The sequence below is a fragment of the Patella vulgata genome, chromosome 1, assembly GCF_932274485.2.
Source record: "Patella vulgata chromosome 1, xgPatVulg1.2, whole genome shotgun sequence".
NCBI lineage: Eukaryota > Metazoa > Mollusca > Gastropoda > Patellidae > Patella > Patella vulgata.
Window position 1 is genome coordinate 52,290,247 of NC_065879.2, and position 23,610 is coordinate 52,313,856.

Here is a 23,610-nt window from a genome sequence, read left to right on the forward strand (position 1 = left end):
TCGTTCACGCCCCAATTTAAAGGAATAAAAGAGTTCGTCAGCTTCTGCAGAGAGTTGACAAAACTAGGTTCAATAAGAAATGAGGAGGAAAGAAACATTGAAATAGGAAAAGTCATACTAAATAATGTAATAAATACACCCAAGACAATAACAATCACCCAAACCCCCAAAAATAAGGGAAAATCTTCTCAAGCAGAGAAGACCCCAGTAAACACTGTCATGCCCCCACCCTCCGAAACTAAACCTAAGGATCGCAGTAGAAGCCGAAGCCACTCAAGGCTGTCGGCAAAAAGAAACATAAACTTTAGTTGTTACAGAAGATGAAGACAATTCACTCAGACATGGGGATAATCCCATGATCACTGAGACCGAAATACCTAATCAAAACAAACGTACTTGCAGTGTAAGCAGTAAGGAAGATGCACTGTAAACACACTAATAACTTAAATAAACAAATCATTATCATTTACAATGGAGAAGCCAATCACAATTTTTCAACTCAATGTGAATGGGCTGCGGTCTTGTTTGATCGAACTCAAACAATATGTCTATCAAAACAATCCAGACATACTATGCCTACAAGAGACACGGTTAACTCCCAAAAACAATGATATCAATCTAGACAGTTACACAATGGTAAGGCGCGTGCGACCGGGCCAATCAAACGGAGGCGAACTGGCGATTTATGTCAAAAATAATATCCCATTCAGTAGATTAACAGTAAACCAAACAAATAAATTAGAGTTAATGGCGATTAATATTGCTATAGGAAATAATCAATCTATAAGCATAACAAACGTTTACAACCCCCCAGTCAATAAATTAAAAAGTACAGATTACGATAGGATTTTTAAACAAATTCCGGGAGACAATCTAATTATATGTGGGGACTTCAACTGTCACAACACGGCATGGGCCTCACCAACAAGCGACAAAGACGGGAAAGAACTGTACAAGTATATAGAAGACAGCAGTTTTCTATTACTCAATGACAATAATAGTGAACCAACTTTCGTCGGGAAAACTAGTAAACAAGGAACCCACATAGATCTGGCATTAGTATCAACAAAACTATACCCCCATTGCAACTGGGAAATAGGTAACGAAACCTTAGGAAGTGACCACGTAGCAATCCATATCTCCGTATCTTGCAATACTAAAACAGAAAACACCAAATGTCAGGCTAAATGGAAAATGGATAAGGCAAACTGGGAACTATATAAAAACTTGTACAATGGGTGGGATTTTGAGTCAATAAGACATGATAATATAGACACATTTTCAAATAATCTAACTAAGGCTATAATAAGCTCAGCAGAGCAATCTATCCCCCGAACAAAAGAAACTAACAGGAAATCCCCCAAACCTTGGTGGTCAGATAATCTACAAACCCTAGTCAACATCTGAAAATCAGCACTACAAAAATACAAACGTAGGCCGAATGAGGAAACTAGAACTGACTACCTTGAAGCTAAACTTTCCACAGAGACAGAAATCAAAATGGCCAAGGAAGAAAACTGGCAAAACTTCTGTAACTCCCTCAATGATCGAACAGTATGGAACAAAATATCAGGAATCACCGGTAAAAAAGTAAGACAAAATATACCTCTATTAACCTATAAAACCGAAACAGCCTTAAATAATACGCACAAAGCAAACTTGTTAGGACAGACCTATGCAGATGGCTCTAGTAACAACCAACACAATGAAACATTCAAAGCCATTAAAAGTAAATTCTTAAAAAACCAACCTCCAATAATACACAAAGATGCAGATAATGAATCAGATCTAAATAGTCCCATTAATATAGATGAGTTGAAAAAAGCATTACGGACTAAATCCGACAGTGCAGAAGGGCTAGACTGTGTGAAATACACAATGCTGAAAAATCTACCCGAGAAAGCACTGGCGTTAGTCCTTGATATCTTTAATCTCTCATGGTCCTACGGAAAAACACCAAAAGAATGGAAGACTGCCTCAGTCATTCCCCTACATAAGCACAATAAAGACAAAAACGAAACAACGGCGTATCGCCCAGTCAGTCTCACATCTACTTTATGTAAAACACTAGAAACAATAATTACAAACAGACTAAAATTTCACTGTGAAAGCAACAAAATCTTCACAAAACAGCAAAGTGGCTATCGTTCCGACAGGTCGACAGCAGACCATATCATTAGATTACAACATGACATCTCCAAAGCCTTCACAGCTAAACAATACCTCTGCGCAATCTTTGTTGACTTAACAAAGGCCTTCGACCTTGTATGGGTGGATGGTCTTTTACACAAACTCCACAAAGCAAAAATCAATGGCTGAATGTACAAATGGATTGAAGACTTTCTGAACGATAGGCATATCAAAGTACGCGTAGGTAATTGCTTAAGTGACAAATTGAAAATGGAAAACGGAACGCCGCAAGGATCCGTTATCAGCCCAATACTATTCAATATAATGATAAATGATCTTCCAAGCTACGGGGGGAAGGGCACAGAATCCGCACTATTTGCTGACGACAGCTCGTTCTGGAAAGCTTCAAATAACATAGGTATAATCAAACGATCGCTTCAATATACCCTAAAACAAATCTGAAAGTGGGCAGACGACTGGGGTTTCAAAATTTCAGAAGGGAAAACTGTAGCAATAATGTTTCATCCGACTAACACTAACAGGAAAATAGACTTAAATCTTAGCGGCTCAAAAATAGAATTCAAAACAGAAACCAAATTTTAAGGAATGATATTTGACTCCAAACTTTCTTGGAAACCACACATAGACAGCATAGTAAGTCGCACATCGAAAACACTCAACTTAATGAAATACATCAGAGGAACGCAATGGGGCGCAAATAGAAGCACTCCTATGTTAATATACAGAGCACTCATCCGCTCGGTAATCGACTACGGATGTCTGGCTTATGCAAATGCAAGTGATACACAACTAAATAAATTGAACATAATACAAGGTAAAGCAGTAAGACTAGTAACAATAGCAGCAATAGGAACCAAAACAGTTGCCCTTTTACAAGAGATGGGAGAACTCCCGCTCGATCTCAGGCGAGAGGAAATGTCACTCAAGTACTGGGGTAAACTGCAAATGCTAAAAGAAAAATGTGCCTCCAACAATTCAAACGCATAGGCTATTGAAAAAATACGCGTCCCATGACATTCGGGCAAATGTCAAACGATGTCTTAAATAAGCACGGTTTAAAAGGAACAATCATAGAAACAAAAACTTATCCCGTCACTCCACCCTGGCAACTAAACGATCCAATCATCAACACACACCTAATTAACGTTACAAACAAACACGCTAATCCCATAGAGGCTAGAGCACTAGCATTAGGACTAATAGACACCAAATGGGCAGACTATCTCAAAATCTATACAGATGGATCGAAAAATAATACACAGGGATTAACAGGGTACGGCATTTTCATACCCAAAGCAAAGCTAAAAATCAGGAAAAGGATACCAGAACATTGTTCTGTGTACACCGCAGAACTGATGGCCATTAAAACTGTAATAGAATGGCTAGCCACGCAAACACACCAAAAAGCCGTTATCCTATCAGACTCCCTAAGTAGCATCAAATCCATCGAATCAGATTATTCCAAAAGCAGACAGGGCATAATCCACCAAATTAGGGATATCAATCAAACAATCAAGAATAACGGAAGAGAGGTAGTCCATGCATGGATCCCCTCCCACATCAATATTTTCGGCAATGAACAAGCTGACAAGCTAGCCAAGAAAGGGTTGTCACTAAATGATATAGAAAATTTAGAATACAGCAGTCAGGAATTCACAAGCATAGCTAAAGATAAAATTAAAAATGCATGGAAAACCCGTCTAAAACAAGAGAATACTCATCGCTATCAAATTGATAGCAATCTTGTAGACAAGGTTTACATCAATCATCCCTCAATCAAAATAAACGTAATAAAAGACTTCACCTTTACGCCAATTAAATGCCCATGTGGACAAATTGCGACCACGTCACACCTGCTAATCAAGTGTAATCAATTACACAAAGAACGTCAATCCGTAATTAAGAATCTAGCAGAGAGGGGAATAACTCTCTGTCTCAAATCTCTCCTTTCTCCACAACCTGACGATAGATACTGGACATCACAACTTGTCTGGGATTTTATAGAGAATATAGGGATGACCAAATATATAAAATAATAAAATTAATCAATTAACAGTAGGGCGGAACGTAAAAATGTCCTCTAGAAGGAAGCGTAAACCTCCCTACACTACTAATAAAACTCCGATAAAATTAATAAATCAATTAATAAAATTAATCAATTAACAGTAGGGCGGAACGTAAAAATGTCCTCTAGAAGGAAGCGTAAACCGCCCTACACTACTAATAAAACTCCGATAAAATTAATAAATCAATTAATAAAATTAATCAATTAACAGTAGGGCGGAACGTAAAAATGTCCTCTAGAACGAAGCGTAAACCGCCCTACACTACTAATAAAACTCCGATAAAATTAATAAATCAAATTATACAATGTAGGATGAAGCGAAAAAACGTCCCCTAGAGGGAATCGCCACCTGTCCTACACCACAAATAAAACTATTAATTAATAAATCAGGGTGATAGCGCAAAAATGTCCCCATAAGAGGGAAACGCAACACACCCTGAAATATTCTTTACACTTTTATTTATTTGACTAAATAAGTATTGATTGTAGATCATATTAAGCCACCATATATGTATTATTGTATTTATTAACTCCTGATAAATTTTGATTGAATGTATATCATACTAACTTGCCATACAAAAGAACATGCAGAAGGCCTTAGACAAATTCATGGCATAGGCAAACGATTGGAGATTCAAAGTCTCGGAGAAGAAAACAGTCGGCATGCTTGTAAGCAGGGATAGAGGGATAAGCAGAATGACTCTGTGTATGAACGGGAAAACCATCGAGTTTAAAGACCAAACCAAGTTCCTTGGCGTAATCTTTGACCGAAGGCTGACCTGGAAACCGCACATCGACGAGACTGTAGATAGATGCACCAAAATCCTAAACTTAATGAGGAAAATAACGGGCAGCACTTGGGGGGCCAACAGAGTCACACTAATGATGGTGTATCGTGCTCTAATACGATCTGTATTAGACTACGGCTCTCTGGCCTTCATGAACTGCGCGCCATCCAATACAAAGCTCTGTGTATTGCGACTGGCGTAGGGCAAGGGACTGGGAGAGAGGCACTACTGCAAGAAGTCGGGGAGTTGCCCCTATCCCTAAGAAGAAAAGAACTAGCGACAAGGTATTGGGCTAAGATCTCGCAACTGGGCGAAAGATCCCCAACCTTTGTCAGTCTACAAAGATATGTGAGAGATCCTAGAAAGAAAAGCTTCGGCCAGGGTATCAGGGGAAACAATCAAGGAACTGCGACTGGGGGAGCTCGTGATAAATGAACACGACCCCCCAGAAATGAAATGGGGTTTAACGTCCTACTGTTCTGGTCCTATACTGGGCTAATGAAGACGGGCATACGCCATACAGTGTGCTATGAGGGAAATTTTGCCCGGGCAGCGGCACTATCGCCTACTCTTATATCGAATTCCAACTGCCAAGGGATCTTTTACGTGCATTCTAATGTATACACGGGACCTGGGTTTTCGTCTCATCCGAAGGACTAGACAGCTGTCATTGTCAGGCCCTACGACCCCCCAGCAAACGCCCCTTAGACGCTCCCTATACCGCCAGTTAATCTAGATCTACTACATAAAACCGACAAGAAAAACAACCCCACTGCTGCACATGCTTTCTCTCTAGAACACCTGGAAGAAACTGGCCGTCTGATGACTGGGACCATGTGTACACGGATGGCTCACGCAATCCTGAAAGGGGCACCAGCTCGTTTGGAATATACCTGCCAAACAGGGAACAGGGAATAAGCAGGAAACTGCCCATTAACTGTTCGGTGTACACTGCAGAGCTTTTGGCCATTTGTGACGCTATTTCATGGATTTCCCATCAAAAGACTAGTAAGTTCGTCATTCCAAGCGACTCTCTGAGCAGTCTGATTTCAATCCAAAATGACAACTCGGACTCAAGACCAGAAGTCATTTTGGAAATCAGGCAGCTGTACCAGAGGGTTTTAGAGAAGGGAAGCAAAGTAGAACTCGTGTGGATTCCATCACATGTCAACATTAGAGGGAACGAGGAGGCAGATCGACTCGCCAATGAAGGTCTCAAGGACACAGCACCACTTCGCACCATAGACTACAGCACCGCGGAAATCTACAGTATGGTCAAAAAACAGGTCAATTCAATCTGGGAATTAAATCTCGTTGAACTTGACACATACAGATTCCAGCTGGATGACAAGATCTACACAAAGACAACACTCAATCACCCTAGAAGAGATATTTGCAGACTTATATCGAAGCTAAGGGTGAAAGAGCGGCTGCGAGACTACAAACACCAAGTCATCATCTGTGAGTGCGGAGAAGAATGTACCACCAACCATGTCCTGGTAGACTGCGAGGTATACGAGGAGGAGAGAAGGAAACTAGTGAGAACAGTGGAGACCAACAACATACCATTCAACACTAAGAATCTACTCTTCCCGAGACCAGATCTGAAACTGCAAATCTTCGAACAAATCCACGCCCTAATGGACACAGTTGGACTAAGTAGAATAGTGAAGTAAGAGGGGGTCACGGTTAGTCGGGCCGGGCATCTAAACTACATAGGGGATTTATACCAAACTGGCAGGATAGTGGAGTAAGGGGGAGTCACGATCAGACGGACTCGGCTTCTTAACACTATTCCACCAAAAACAGACACCAAACCTACAGAGTGGGATAGTGGAGTAAGGGGAGGTCACGATAAGACGGGCCTGGCACCTAAACACAAACCCTACAAAGATGACATCTACCAAACTAGCAGGATAGTGAAGTAAGGGGGAGTTACGGTCAGACGAACTCGGCACCTAAACACTATTCCGCAAATAAAACTGATACCAAACCCAGAGAGTGGGATAGTGGAGTAAGGGGAGGCCACGATAAGACAGGCCTGGCACCTAAACACTAAAACGATGACATCTACCAATCCAGAAGCAGACGAGATCATCTACCAAACGTTATGTTTTATATTAAACAAGCCAACAGTGAGGCTGATGTCCCCCGCCGAAATAGGAAAATAATTAGAGGACACATATAAATTTATCACAAATTATCTTTTACAAAGTATTGAACAATCAAACAGTATATCTTTACTTATAGTCTAACAATCAAAGTAGGAGAGTTATTGTTTTCCAAAGTCTCGACCAATCAAATTGCGTATCGCTCTGCTTACCCTGAGCAGAAAATGCTCATTATCAAACTTAGTCAAGGTATTACTGTAATGAAACTATACACCAAGTTTCATCAATCTCACTTAATTAGAACTAAAGTTATCGTGTCCCAAAGCATCAACCAATCAAATTGCTTATCTCTGCTTACCCTAAGCGGAAAATGCTCATCTTCGAACTCCATCAAGGCATTGACCTAATCAACACATACACCAAGTTTGAACATTCTAGCTCAATTAGGAAGAGAGTTATCGTGCCCCAAAGTATCAACCAATCAAATTGCTTATCTCTGCTTACCCTAAGCGGAAAATGCTCATCTTCGAACTCCATCAAGGCATTGACCTAATAAACACATACACCAAGTTTGAACATTCTAGCTCAATTAAAAGTTATCGTGTCCCAAAGCATCAACCAATCAAATTGCTTATCTCTGCTTACCCTAAGCGGAAAATGCTCATCTTCGAACTCCATCAAGGCATTGACCTAATCAACACATACACCAAGTTTGAACATTCTAGCCCAATTAGGAAGAGAGTTATCGTGTCCCAAAGCATCAACCAATCAAATTGCTTATCTCTGCTTACCCTAAGCGGAAAATGCTCATCTTCGAACTCCATCAAGGCATTGACCTAATAAACACATACACCAAGTTTGAACATTCTAGCTCAATTAGGAAGAGAGTTATTGTGTCCCAAAAAGTGTGACGGACAGACAGACGGACGGACGGACGGACAGACGGACAGACAGACGGACGAACCCATTTTAATAGTCCCCTGCTTTCTTCGAAAGGCGGGGGACAATAAAGGGAAGAACTTCCCACTAAACCAAATCCATGGCCTAAGGCCAAATGGAAAGATTGCAAAATCATATTCTAAAAAACAGGAATCAGCTTCGGCTCTCCTATGTCTTGTCTGCAATATCACTTATGTGGAGGCAGACGTTAAACACCAAGAACGAACGAACGAAACCACATGCAGCAAATACATGGGTCTCGGAATATGATCTAGATGAGTATGGAAGATCATTGACTGAAGTGAACAAGCATAAGATTCCAGGACCGTTTCCAAAGCCAAAATGTGAACATATGAACTTTCAAAACCAGCAACCCAGACAGACATCAGAATGTGTGAATGTGATGAAACTGTATATCCAAATGGTAAAAGATACAGAGCACTTGCTCAATTTCAAGATCCAGAAACTTTTATACAGTATTTCCAGATTGAAAAACGTATATATAGAACTAAAACATTGATTGAGTGCTTCACTGAGTGGGAATGGATAGAGAAAGTAATTAAGGAAGATCCAGAATTTTATCAGAGAATGACACATTATAGAGTTCTGGTTCCAAGGATAGGTCTTAAGTTATGGAAACAAATTGCTAGATGGCCTGGTGCCTGGTACGTTCGGGCATTTTTATGCGCGAACTCTTAGGTTTTTTTTTTACTGGCACGCGCACAGGTACTATTTCTTTTTCTTTTACAAGTACCCAAATCGGGGATTTCGTGCGGAGGTAGTTCGGAGGTAAACAGTCTGTGAAGTACAACACTTGCCACTGTACCTGTATATCGCTAATTATAAACCGAATGTGTGAAGACAGTTCATACATATCACTCAAAAATTTTTCAGTACAAACTCAGTTGATTCACGCTCGATTTGCTACTAAACAAACCCATCGGTTTATTTTCTCAACAGTGTGACCCGAAGTGACCGCGGATTTATTGACCTTGTATGAACTTATCCATAGATATATCCTTACACCGAGAGAAATTATCTAGTCTCGGTGAAAAGAACCATGGTCATCTAGTAGAAAATTACTTTTGTATTTTTTGGAACGGAAAACAGTGTTTTTAGAAGCAAACTAACCTGCCGCACGTGAGGAAGTCATTATACTAATAATAAAAGGCGAGACCTCTTTTTGCGGCGCAGGCTTATCACTGAGTAGTAAACCGTCCACAAACAATAATATAGGAAGCCTAGTGACAAGTGTAGTACTGTAAGTAGGCTATAGACTATAGGTTTGAGTCGAGATTGCTCGCTTTCAGTTTACTCTGTTTTTGCGATAACCAATTATGTGAGAAATACCATACTGACATTCGGTTTTTAAAAGTTGTACGCGAACTAAATGCGTTTGTTAGATACTGACAGCTAGAGCAGCCCCGAGTCGAACAATCGCCGCCCGAGCTGTCTTCGTCAGCTAGTTTCACAATATCGTGCAATAGGTGTATTAATGTGATTTTTAGGTTTAACCCCGCAAACAATGCCAAAATAGTGTTTTCACTGCTTACAGAAAACTGAAATTTAAAAAAAAATTTTATGAGGGTGACCCTCCCACACACTCCCTATCGAGCTGCCGCTCGGTCTGCGCAGCCTCATGCCTGGCACATACTGTCAACATTGTATATTTTTCCGTTTCCGCCCTTCCCCCCCACAATATATATTTCACGGCTACGTTGCGACGGTACCAGCATACCCAGTTGTTGACACCCATTACATCACTCCTGTCTAACAAATCATAAAGCTGTGGTATTTCACCGTAACACCACAGCCACTCTAACCATTCATAATACATCTAACTATCCCTTTACAACACTTCACTCCCTACACATTTCCCCTCGTCCTACTTTCCCAAACGTCAACAACACATCTCATACATCCAGTTCGCTGATTAACCCTTGTACCACGTCTACTGGATAATTGAACTGTAAATACATGCAAACATGAATAATAGGGAATATTCTTGTGTTTCATTGCAGCGGTAGAGGGAAAATTGAAAATATACAGTTTATGATTGTCTCTAATATTTTGTACATAATAATTTATTTTTATGAGTGTCGTGGTCGACACATCGTGAAGGGGAGGCATATATGACCAGGCATAATGATCAGTCAGTTTTACATAGTATTTAAGGTGTCATGGTTTGTTATCAATCAGGGTAGAAGCTAATTAGTTAAGTACTTAATCCATTATTGTTTATTTATGTTACTGTCTCTAGGGATAATCCTGAATAGTATATGTTTTGAAGTCAACACTTGAGCTTATCCATTTATAGTTAGAATATAAAAAGGTTAATGTACATCAATAGGTAGTCATTAGGTCATCCACTGTGCTGTAAATGTACATTGTATGTATTGAATTATTGTTATTTGTAAGAGATAAGTTCCAGTAATTAAAAGATTGAAGAACCATTCCAGACTTATTAGTTATTGAAGAACCTAGCGGTTATACGTCCACAAGATTTTTGAAGTGATCAAGGGCCATAACTCTGGAAGTAATTATTGAAAATCGCTGAAAATGAATAGACGTCTTCGTCTCATGACCTTAAACACTGTGTATAAATTTAAAGTCCATCGGATATTAACTTTGACCTGTAGAGCGTCCACAAGATTTTTCAAAGTGATCAAGGGCCATAACTCTGGCAGTAATTATAGGAAATCGCTGAAAATCAATAGGCTTCTTCGTCTCATGACCTTAAACACTGTGTATAAATTTAAAGTCAAACAGATATTAACTTTAGCCTTGAGAGCGTCCATAAGATTTTTTAAAGTGATCAAGGGCCATAACTCTGGCAGTAATTATCGGAAATCGCTGAAAATCAATGGGCTTCTTTGTCTCATGACCTTAAACACTGTGTATAAATTTAAAGTTAATTGGATATTAACTTTGACCTCTAGAGCGTCCACAAGATTTCTTGAGGTGATCAAGGGCCATAACTCTGGCAGTAATTATTGGAAATCACTGAAAATCAATAGGCCACTTTGTCTCATGACCTTAATTAAACACTGTGTATAAATTTAAAGTCAATCGGATATTAATTTTGACCTCTAGAGCGTCCACAAGATTTTTTAAGTGATCAAGGACCATAACTCTGGCAGTAATTATCGGAAATCGCTGAAAATCAATAGGCTTCTTCGTCTCATGACCTTAAACACTGATTATAAATTTAAAGTCAATCGTATATTAACTTTAGCCTCTAGAGCGTCCACAATGAATAGTTGACGCCAGTAATTAGTACTATGGCTTAATTTAATGGTACAGCGTTTAATTTCTCCGAGAGGGGTTTAGAAATGGCCGACCGTTTACTTATCTATGAATTATTAGATGAATCGTTTATTTTCACGCGAGCCATTTATCCAATATGTTCATTTTGATTACGATTATTTGCATATGAAGTGTGAATAATAATGGTGAATATTAAAAAAAGGCACCTTACCGTGGTCGTAGTAATTAGTATTCAAAATAGTAATTCCGCCATTGACAAATATATCAAAAATAAGTAAATATACATTTGGAAATCAGTAAATCACATCCCAGATAATGCAGTACAAGTCGGGCGGAAGTACTAAATTTCCCCGAAGTCGGGCCTAGGTGGAAATGAAAAATTGCGGGCACCAATTAATCAATCCGCTCTGGCCACGCTCAAAATTCCACTCTAAATTTCCTCCGCAAATATGAGTAAACCGGCGAAATTTAAGAAGTCAGACTTTCCACGCATGTACAGTCAGCACATCCGTAGCTGGTTTGAAATAGGTTTATTTATCGTGCAATTGCACCGCAGTCATATCGTAGTCGAATATCAGCTAACACAGCATGCAAAAAAAAGATTGTTAATTTAACACGGTTAGACACACAGATTTTACTGACTTATATTGAAAAATATCAATTATCAAACATTGGCAGTTTTTTAAATAATAAAATAAACAGAGAGAAAGAGAGAAATGGGGTTTAACGTTCACTCAACACAAACTAGGTCATTTCGGGACTAACACATGGTTTAATTTTATTTCAATAATTCACTTGCGCGTAGGGGTCTTTAGCAGTGGGAGGAAACCGGAGGACCCGGAGAAAACCCACAAGGTTGGACAGGCGACCCTACTCCTTGCCACGTACAACCGGGGATTCGAAACCACGCCAGTTGACTCAATGACAGACTTTATGGTACAGCGCACACGTGCTAACCATTCAGCCACCCAACCCCCCTAAAATAAACAGAGTTATGGCTGTACCGATACATCACTTAGTCATAATGTTTGACATTTCTAAGACTTTCAAACTCATTCAAATTACGAAAATTTCAAAGACTAAACACATAGATGCTGGTCTTACCGTGGGCGAAAGTTTTGTCCATTAAAATAGCTATTCCCATTCTGACAAATAAGTTACACAATGCATTGTAAATCGGTAAATAACACCTGAATTAATTATATCTTGGGATTTAAATCACAAATGAATTAAATGCTCATCTCTTGTTTTTAAGCACACATTGCGAGAAGTCATCGTCAACCTTGCTGAACACATGTACATTAACACGTATCAGTCGAATAATACTGTGATGACCTTTTCATTTCGGCACCAAAGAGTCTGAGTCAATGCATACTGTCAATCAAGTTTCCATATTACGTGAATTCACACGTGCCATCAAAAGGAATTGATAATTGACTATAATAGAAGCCCCTTTAACAACAAATTGTTACCATGTCGTAGTCTTGTAGACAATACTTTTATTCTGAATTGTCAGTAAATAATCAGTTGACCTCATTATTAAAGAACAATTACAATTGGGACGCAATCAATCTGGATTTTCACACAAAATAGGTGCCATTGTCATGGCTAAATTACGAACGGGCTACGATGAATAGCACCTACACCCCCCGCCCCCCCCCCCCACACACACACACACACCTCCTACAATTTACATCAGTAGGTTACAGAGGATTCTATTAATTTTATTTACGATAAAACTCTACAGTCTATTATTAGGGTTGGGTTAGGGTTCATTAGTCCACCGATATTTATTATTAGGGTTAGGATAGGGTTAGGGTTCATCAGTCCACCGATATCTATTATTAGGGTTAGCGTCAAATTGTTCTAATGGATAATTCAAGCATGGTTAAATGGACAATAAACACCTGATAAATACGTAACAGAAACGTGTTTATCGATATTGTAGCACAAATATTTGGAGATTTTCTTCGAAACTATTTAAGAAACATTTTTACACTCATTTGGTCACGCGCTTGCGTTCATTTTTCAAAATATTTTCAATAGATTATAGATGGTCTCTTGCTTACCTGCAAATTTAAAATGTTTGAGTCTCGAGTTGCTGGTAAATGAATTATGAAAGAAAATGTTATTCGGATATCGACAACAAAAAATATTTTTAACGTTTGAAGATTTTTAAAAGAACAAGAAATTAGTATTATTGCAGTATTTCGAGATGAGTGTCAGCGTGATTGAAATAATTCTGTCATGCTATCCGAGACTAAAAGAGGAGTAACTCTTGGCAACAAAAATGACTTCGCTTCGGGAGTTTCATGTAAGTTTCCAGCCTTTATTATTTTATTTTGCAGACTGTTATCACAATGTTGTAGCTAGTTCTTCTTTACACAATTGAAGTTCATACTTTCATCCTCTAAAATACCATATAAACTATGACAATGATGTCTTGTCTAAGATGCCAGTGGTTGCTATGTAGCTGTTTTGACGTGTTGTCAACAAATGACAATTTTGGCAATGATAATGATTATATAATGATAAGGCCTATATTTCAGCTGCTATATTCAACTCCCTCGATGTATTCACAAGCGATTCCTTGTGACTAATGACTTATTATTGGGTAGATCATGCCTGTCAGATTTTGAAAGCATGATTTTTTTAAAAAATCCACCACCTGATTAATAAAAATTGGTGAGTGAAGCTCGCCTACCAAAAAAGAAAACATAGGCCTACTGACACTGTCACTGCCTAGTTACGAATATATTTGGATACTGATTTTCTACTGTTTTATGTACTTCAGAAATGTGATTTCGGGAAATTGAACTACTCATCTAATAAATAAACGCACTAGATAGGTGAACGTCTGCCATTTCTAAATCCCTCTGGGAGAAATTAAACACTGTACCATTAAATTAAGGCATAGTACTAATTAATCTACTTTTGTAATTTTCAAACGATTATTATCAATTATCAAACAATGTTTTGAAATTAAACTATATACCTAGTTTTTAGCGCTATAACCCCCATTATAAACGATACCAGTTTCACAGTGTAAACTATATGCATACTTTCCAGCGCTAAAAACCCTGTTCTAAACAATAGCATTCTTCTGGTGTGTTAACACTCGTCACTTCAGTCAGTTATATAGAGGGATAACTCGTGTTTTCCTTTTGCATTCGTCACTTCCGATTGTTGAAACATTGATTACGCATCTATTGTAGCAATGATCTCTGTGATAAAAAAATATTTGGAACGTGTTTAACCAGTTCTATCACATATGTGATAATGACTGGCACCAATATTTTTCTTTAAACATTCTACCTCAATTAAAAGCCAAGTTATTATCTTCCAAAGTCTTGACCAATCAAATTCTCACCATCAAACTTAGTCAAGTTTCATCACTCTCACACAATTAAAACCAAAGTTATCGTGTTCCTAAGTCTCAACCAATTAAATTGCTTAGCCTTGTTGAAAAATGTGCATGATCGAACTCTGTCAAGGCATTCACCTAATAGACACCTACACCATCTAACATTCTACCATATTAGAAGGAGAGTTATTGTGTTCCAATGTCTGGACCAATCAAATTCAAGTCTCTACTTTGCCTAGGCCGAAAATGCTCATTATCGAACTTAGTCAAGGCATTGATTTGATGAAACTATACACCAAGTTTCATCACTCTTACTTAATTAGAACCAATGTTATCATGTCCTAAAGCATCAACCAATCAAATTGCTTATCTCTGCTTACCCTAAGCAGAAAATGCTCATCTTCAAACTCCATCAGGACATTCACCCAATGAACTCCCACACCAAGTTTGAATATTCTACCTCAATTAGAAAGAGAGATATTGTTTTCCAAAGTCTTGACCAATCAAATTGTGTCTCACTCTGCTTACACGGAGCAGAAAATGCTCATTATTGAACTTAGTTATGGTATTAATGTAATGAAACTATACACCAAGTTTCATCACTCTCACTTAATTAGAACTAAAGTCATCCTGTCTCAAAGCATCAACCAATCAAATTGCTTATCTCTGCTTACCCTAAGCAGAAAATGCTCATCTTAGAACTCCATCAAGGTATTTACCTAATATACACATTCACCAAGTTTGAACATTCTAGCTCAATTAGAAGGGTTATATATTTAAACCGGAATTATTAAAATTGAATACAAATATTGGAGAATTGTCAATAAATTGAGATCTCTATTATATTATATAACTAGTTAGTAAACAAGCCAACAGTGAGGCTGATGTCCCCCGCCGAAATCCCCAAATAAATAGATGACACATATTAATTAATCACACATCTATTTTTTTCAAAAGTATCGAGCAATCAAACTGATTACACACTGGACCCTTTGTTCTGACTCGGGCGTTCAAGTTACTGATCAACCTGTAATGTGTTGTTTTAGCACGTGCACAAGTGATCATTTGAGGAAAAGTAGGTGTTCATATAAATGAACACTCCAACATACTAACCCGGTGATTGTGAAAACAGACCACGCATTTTCGTGCGTGCACTGTATTAGAAATAACACTGTGTTAATAAAAACAAAGATAAATACATGTAGTTAAAATAATAAATTATTTTTTTTTTCAATTAAGATTGTGAAATAGTATCATTAGCTAGAAAAGGCATCCAATATAGTATAAGGAACAAATACACAAAACCTAGCGAACTGGGATAAATTTCTGTTTGGTCATGTTTTAGATAATTGCAATCTTGTAAAATAACTTTCCTACATCATCACACATGCTATTTTTTCGCACATGGTTAGTTTGTTCTGTGGCTGATAATTCATGAATGTAAAACGTATTCCAGTCAATGCAGCATACCTCATTCACACCGAATTGATATTACATTTTTCATTGGCCTGTTGTGGATTTTAAAGATAGATTGCCAGGCAACGAAACATACGTCCACAGCAGCTAAGTCGTCCGCGCAGTCAACAAGGGGTGTTTATTTCTTTTGCCGGTAAGGAGAGAGAAATGGGGTTTAACATCGACTCAACACAAACTAGGTCATTTCGGGACTCACATGGTTCAATTTTATTTCAAAAATTCGCTTGCGCGTAGGAGTTCTTAGCAGTGGGAGGAGACCGGAGGACCCGGAGAAAACCCACGAGGTTGGATAGGCTACCCTGCACCTTGTCACGTACAACTGGGGAATCGAAACCACGCCAGTTGACTCAACGCCAGACCTTATGATACAACGCGCACGCGCTAACCATCGAACCCCCCTTGTCGGTAAGGAAAACATTTACAACACACTTAATTATAATTACGAATAACAAACCCATTAAGTAATTGTCATACTTGTTTGGCTTCTAATTCTGCCCTATACTGACGTTGAGTACTAAAAACATTAAATATCAAGGGCCATAAATCTGGAAGTCATTATCGGAAATCATTGAAAATCAACAGGATTCTTCGTCTCATGACCATAATTGACGGGAGCGACAACATGTTGGGGTATAAAAAAGTGTCGAAAACCGGAAATCAGCAAATAGGCTTAAAATACATTTATCCATATACCAATCCACATTTCTTAATAAAAAAAAGTGGCATTGGAATGATCTGATTTGTATGCATCGTAAATAAACAGGTATACACATATTCAGGTTATTGACCCACTCCCCAATCTGCTGAGTAAACAACTATATATTATGACGTGCAAAATAATGTATTGATACCTGTTATAGCCGAATTGGTAAAATTATTTTGTGTGATAAAGGTCCTGTGATAAACTTGCGTCTCTCTCGTATCTCGTATCTCTTACACAAAGAATCCAGTGTGTAAGTCAGTTACCGACCTTCGACCCTCGGGGTCAAGTTAGATGAACACCCGAGCTCGCGCAATTGAACACTTCGAACGCTGACGCGTTCTCAGTGTACAACCTTGCACAAGCTCGGGTGTTCATCTAACTTGAACCCCTCTGTCTCAGTCGATAACCCTTACTTATCAACTATACACTAAGTTTCATCACTCTCTATCAGATAGAATCAAAGTTATCTTGTCCCAAAGCATCGACCATGGAAATTGCTTATCTCTGCTTAGCATTAGCTGATATGTTAATCATTGAACTGAGTCAAGACGAACATCTACATCAAGTTTAAACATTCTACCTCAATTAGAAGCAGAGTTGTTATGTTTCAAAGTCTTGACCAATCAAAATGCTTATTGCTCCTTAGCCTAAGCAGACAATTCTCATCATCGAACTTAGTCAAGGTATTGATGTAATGAAACTATACACCAAGTTTCATCACTCTCACTTAATTGGAACTAAAGTTATCGTGTCCAAAAGCATCAACCAATCAAATTGCTTATCTCTACTTACCTTAAGCAGAAAAAGCTCATCTTCACACTCAATCAAGGCATTGACCTAATAAACACCTACACCAAGTTTGAACATTTTAGCTCAATTAGAAGGAGAATGATTGTGTTCCAAAGTCTCGGCCAATCAAATTGCTTATCTCTGCTTACCCTAAGCAGAAAATGCTCATCTTCAAACTCCATCAAGGCATTGACCTAATAAACACCTACACCAAGTTTGAACATTCTAGGTCAATTAGGAGAATTAAAGTGTCCCAAAAAGTGTGACGGACAGACAGACGGACGAACCCATTTTAATAGTCCGCTGCTTTCTTCGAAAGGCGGGGGACAATAAAATTGAATGTGTATGCCACTGTCAGTAGATTATATTTAATATCTACAGATGAACCACTTAAGACCTAGCTCACAACCCGCTGTACGTGTTTTGACACACACAGGTCGTAGGGTTTAGTAGCTCGCAGACCAGCCGCAAGAAACCGGATGAAAATGTTGTATGTGTAGGACCAAAAGTCTCTACAGCCTGTCTGCGACCTTCTACAGTGTTTACTAAAATATTCCCCGTAGACTGCCCGTATGGCAGGTTGTGAGCATGTAATGAAACACGATCAACAATCACCAATAAATATGGAATATGAAATGCAATACAACGAAATATAAAGTGGGGCTTATGTTGATCAAATCAACAACTGGGTGCAACTGTGAGCAACTGAATTCGGAGTGCCAATGTTGACTCGGAACTGAAAGTGGTCACACTTAACTATTAATAAATTTATCACGTGAGCAACAAAATGGCTAGAATTCTATTACTACATTATTGTCGACATCATCAACATTTAAAAAGTGGGTGCCATTGTTTGCTTCCATTTTGCCTATTTATAAAGTCACATGACACGTCTCTTATCACGTGATGTTATTTCTATGGAAACGAGTTGACACCAGTCGTAACAATGCTCATGTTGACGGGAACTAGTTGCACAAAGTTAAAGCGAGTTGCAGAAAGTTAAACATGGGCAACTGGCTTTAACTGACTGGAACTAGTTGCTTTGAGTTGTAAGAGACGCTTAGATCGACCTTTTTCAGTTGCATTCAGTTGAAGCCAGTTGCTCTCAGTTGTACGGTCGACATAAGCTCCGCTTAAGTGCTAGTCCACGGGAAAACCATGCAGAAATCGGGAAGGTGAGGGGTCGGCCCATTCCATTCATATTCACAGGGTTTGGTCATGCCCATGAGACTACTCGATAGCCAAAACCGCCGATCTCAGAAATTGACCATAGCTTGAGATACGGCAAACAGGTGTATTTTGGAGCTTTTTGCTCACTTTTTTCGTCCATTTTATGCAATGTTAGCTGCTGTTTTTCAGGTTGTAAATGAATACTTATGAAACAAATGATGATTCAATATTTTAGGCTAGGTAGTAATGTTTCAAAAAAATGAAAAAAGAAAAATCTATCTTTCCACTGCGGGTTGTCATTTGGTTATTCCTGAAGGGTATAAATCGAACCCTATAAAGTACCCAACTTTATGCCCCGATATCTCCACTGCCGCGGGGTCCCATGAATTCTTTTTGTGGTTGTTAGTAAATGGGTACAAGGTCTCTCGATTAAAAAAATAAAATTTCATATATCTTCATACGCATGGGCGATAACATTATCTAAGTTTTGACAATTTTGATATTGGATCATCTAATATTGATATGTTCTAAACAATATAGTGACAAAATATGGATGATAGTAACACCGTTCTACTGATATTTACTATTTGTCAATGATTATAACACCGTCCTGATGGTAATTACTATTTTTCAATGACACCGTCCTGTTCATATTTACTATTTTTCAATTATAGTAATATCGTCCCGCTGATATTTACTATTTTTCAATGATAGTCACATCGTCCCACTGATATTTACTATTTTTCAATGATAGTAACACCGTTCTACTGATATTTAATATTTGTCAATGATTATAACTCCGTCCTGATGATATTTACTATTTTTCAATGATAGTAATATCGTCCCACTGATATTTAATATTTGTCAATGATAGTAACACCGTTCTACTGATATTTAATATTTGTCAATGATTATAACTCCGTCCTGATGATATTTACTATTTTTCAATGATAGTAACATCGTCCCACTGATATTTAATATTTGTCAATGATAGTAACACCGTTCTGCTGATATTTACTATTTGTCAATGGTTATAACACCGTCCTGCTCATATTTACTATTTGTCAATGATAGTAACATTGTCCCGCTGATATTTACTATTTGTCAATGATAGTAACACCGTTCTACTGATATTTACTATTTTTCAATGATAGTAACACCGTCCTGATGATATTTACTATTTGTCAATGATAGTAACACCGTTCTACTGATATTTACTATTTGTCAATGATTATAACACCCTCCTAATGATATTTACTATTTTTCAATGATAGTAACATCGTCCCGCTGATATTTACTATTTGTCAATGATAGTAACACCTTCCTGATGATATTTACTATTTTTCAATAATAGTAACATCGTCCCGCTGATATTTACTACATATTTGTCAATGATAGTAACACCGTTCTACTGATATTTACTATTTGTCAATGATTATAACATCGTCCTGATGATATTTACTATTTTTCAATGACACTGTCTTGCTCATATTTACTATTTTTCAATGATAGTAACATGGTCACGCTGATATTTACTATTTTTCAATGATAGTAACATCATCCCGCTGATATTTACTATTTGTCAATGATTATAACACCGTTCTGCTGATATTTACTATTTGTCAATGATTATAACACCGTCCTGATGATATTTACTATTTATCAATGATTATAACACGGTTCTGCTGATATTTACTATTTGTCAATGATTATAACACCGTCCCGATGATATTTACTATTTGTCAATGATAGTAACACCGTCCTGCTGATAGATCCTGATATATATTGAGGAGATTAGATTCATGAGGTGCTACCACTATTTTATCCTTCTGATATTTTGTAAAAATTTATGAATGTAAATTTTGTATGATATTTTGCGAGGGTTCATGAATATAAATTTTGTATAATACTGTATTTGATATTTTGTAAGGAAAGGATTCATTAAATGTCTCTGATATATTGTGAAACATTATGAACGTAGTTTTTGTATTACAATTGATATTTTGTGAGGGTTCATGAATGTAATTAGATGTGATATTTTGTAAGGATTAGTATTCCCTCCCGAAAGTAAGTTTTGTATATATTTGATATTTTTTGAGGATTAAAGATTGACTCACGAGGTCAATAACGGGCATTGCCAGACCTGTCAACTCTACCGCATCACGCGGTAAAGTGCCGCGAAAAGGCCTCATGTACCGCTCTACTGTGTGGTAATAGATTTCTACCGCATTTTCAAACAAAGAGTTTTTAAATTTTCTCGCCAAAACTAAGGGAAGCAACTCTTTGCATGTAAACAATAAAGATCGCGACTTTCGGTTATCAACATCGATTTGGGATATTGTAAGGTGTAATTTAGCTAAGAGATTTGTTCTCAAATTCTTTTCAATCTATTTTAGAGTAAATAAAGTGGATATAATTATTGGCACATGTTCCAAATACTCTTAAAATGCGTAGCGATAAACTAAACAAATAGCGACCAATTTACGGCAGCAATGGCTGACATTTTCGTTTGCGCGCATACGTACAGCATCTAATACAATACTTCAAATGCAACACAACCTGGATATTTTATTTCAAGATGGGAATACCTCTCGCTGATTCTGACTTACATGGAACACTCTCTCGAATAAATGTAAAAGCAGATTTACGCAATCACAGGAGAAAGAAATCCCATACATTGAGAGGATAGTCGCAATGGGGGGCATGATTAAATTGATACCAATATTTAGTTGTTACCGGTACGCAAAACTCATTTTTTACGACTCCCCCCCCCCCTCTATTCCTAATGTAGAATCTAATAAGCACACCAATTATCTTACATGAAACAATTGTTAAAAACTCTGAAATGGGGAACACGTCACAAAGATATTTTTTAAAATCATGCTAAGTTAAAACAAAAGAAAAGTGTTACTTACTGCCAGTACTACTGGACTGGTAATTTTAATTATTTTTTACGTTACTAATTATTTCTTTCTGTAGGCTACATATTCAATTTTGGTTTAATTACATAAATAATTTTAGATATGGTACCATTGCTTGTGTATATTTTATCTATTACCCATTTAATGCAATTTTTGTATTGTTGGGCCTGCAGTTCAGTGTATCATTTCTATAATTAATTACCCTTGGAAGTGTGAATTTACGCGTTTTTGGAAATCTACTGCCAAATCATGGTATCTACTGCATATTTTACACTACCCTACTGCATTTCAGCACTGAGGGGTTGAGGGGTCTGGGCATTGCCCAAATTAGTATTTAATCTGCGATTGTATATTCTTACCTCAGAGAGCAATCTGTGCTTTCTGCTTTACATACAAGTTGAAAAAAATGTTACGAGTTAGACAAACATGTATAAAACTACCCTACTACTAGTACCAATTGTTGCTGTTCGATATTCGGATATATACGTACAGCTAATATAATATATTGCTACATTAAGCCAATTGAAAAAAAAAAGTTTTTTGTTTATTTTTGGGCTTTTTGTAAAGATGATGATCACCGTACTTTAAGAGTGTAGGAAAACTACTTGTAGGTAGGGTATAGTCTAAATATAGATGATTAACTCATTGGTTGCAGGTAGAGGTAAAGATAACATCGGTCCTAAGAATTGAAAGAAAAGAAAAAATCTTGCCTTTTTAGTCGTGCTGACCTGGAACTTTTTAGAGTGTAGAATTTATTTTCCAATCTTGAGGATTTAGGCCTACATTTTACTATTCAATGACTATTGTGAGCTATGACAGTTCTCTCAACTGCAGCTTATAATGAGATCTGTACATATCAAGAGATTTAAGAGTGAAATAATGCGAATTTTAGCAAATTTTCACTTCCAGTTGCAATAAGAGTTGTCATACGAACATTATGTTGCGAAAACATAGCAGCTGTGAAGGCGTCTGTATTATACTTCATTTGCTTGAATTTATCTGATTTTTGTCAAAATTAACCACTATTTTTGAGAGTGTAGTTATAGACATATATGAAATTTAATTTTTTTTTAATTGAGAGACCTGATACCCAGTTACTAACAACCACAAAAAGAATTCATGGGACCCTGCGGCAGTGAAGATATCGCGGCATAAAGTTAGGGTACTTTATAAGGTTTGATTTATACACTTCAGGAATAACCAAACGGCACCCCTGAGTGGAAAGATAGATTTTTCTTTCTTCATTTTTTTGAAACGTTACTACCTAGCCTAATATATCGAATCATCATTTGTTTCATACGTACTCATTTACAACCTGAAAAACAGCAGCTAACATTGCCTAAAATTGACAAAAAAATGAGAAAAAAGCCCCAAAAACACCTGCCTGCCATATCTTGGCTAGGGTCAATTTCTGAGATCGGCGGTTTTGGCTATCGAGTAGTCTCATGGGCATGACCAAACCCTATGAATATGAATGGAATCGGCCGACCCCTCACCTTCCCGATTTTGCATGATTTTGCATGGTTTTCTCGTGGACAAGCCAGTTCTGATTTATGTTGTACTTCTGTATGGAAATATCATTTCATGATTTAATCAAAAACTTATAAAATACTGGTACCAACTTTTTCTCTATTAGCTGAGTCTACACTCAGTTCCAATTTTTTAGTCTCTGTTGTCAGGGTACGAATTTTATCTTCCAATTCTGATATTCTCTCTTGTTCCTCTTCTGTCTTTCTCTGGATCAAATTAATATTATTATCCAGTTTATTAAACAATACTAATATTCTTGAAAATGAAATGTTTTAACTGTCAAATATATTTGAAAGTATTCATCAGATACAATAAATTAATGAATGAAATAGTGGG

At 37.5% G+C, this 23,610-nt stretch overlaps 1 protein-coding gene across 1 annotated transcript in view; it reads right to left on the bottom strand.

The window, feature by feature from the left end:
• LOC126830155 (uncharacterized) overlaps positions 1–23,610 on the bottom strand; it is a 513,485-nt gene that overhangs the window by 321,676 nt on the left and 168,199 nt on the right. Inside the window, exon 7 of the mRNA XM_050560467.2 lies at positions 23,367–23,480. The gene's annotated coding sequence lies outside the window, so the exon portion shown is untranslated. The remainder of the gene's footprint in view (positions 1–23,366; positions 23,481–23,610) is intronic.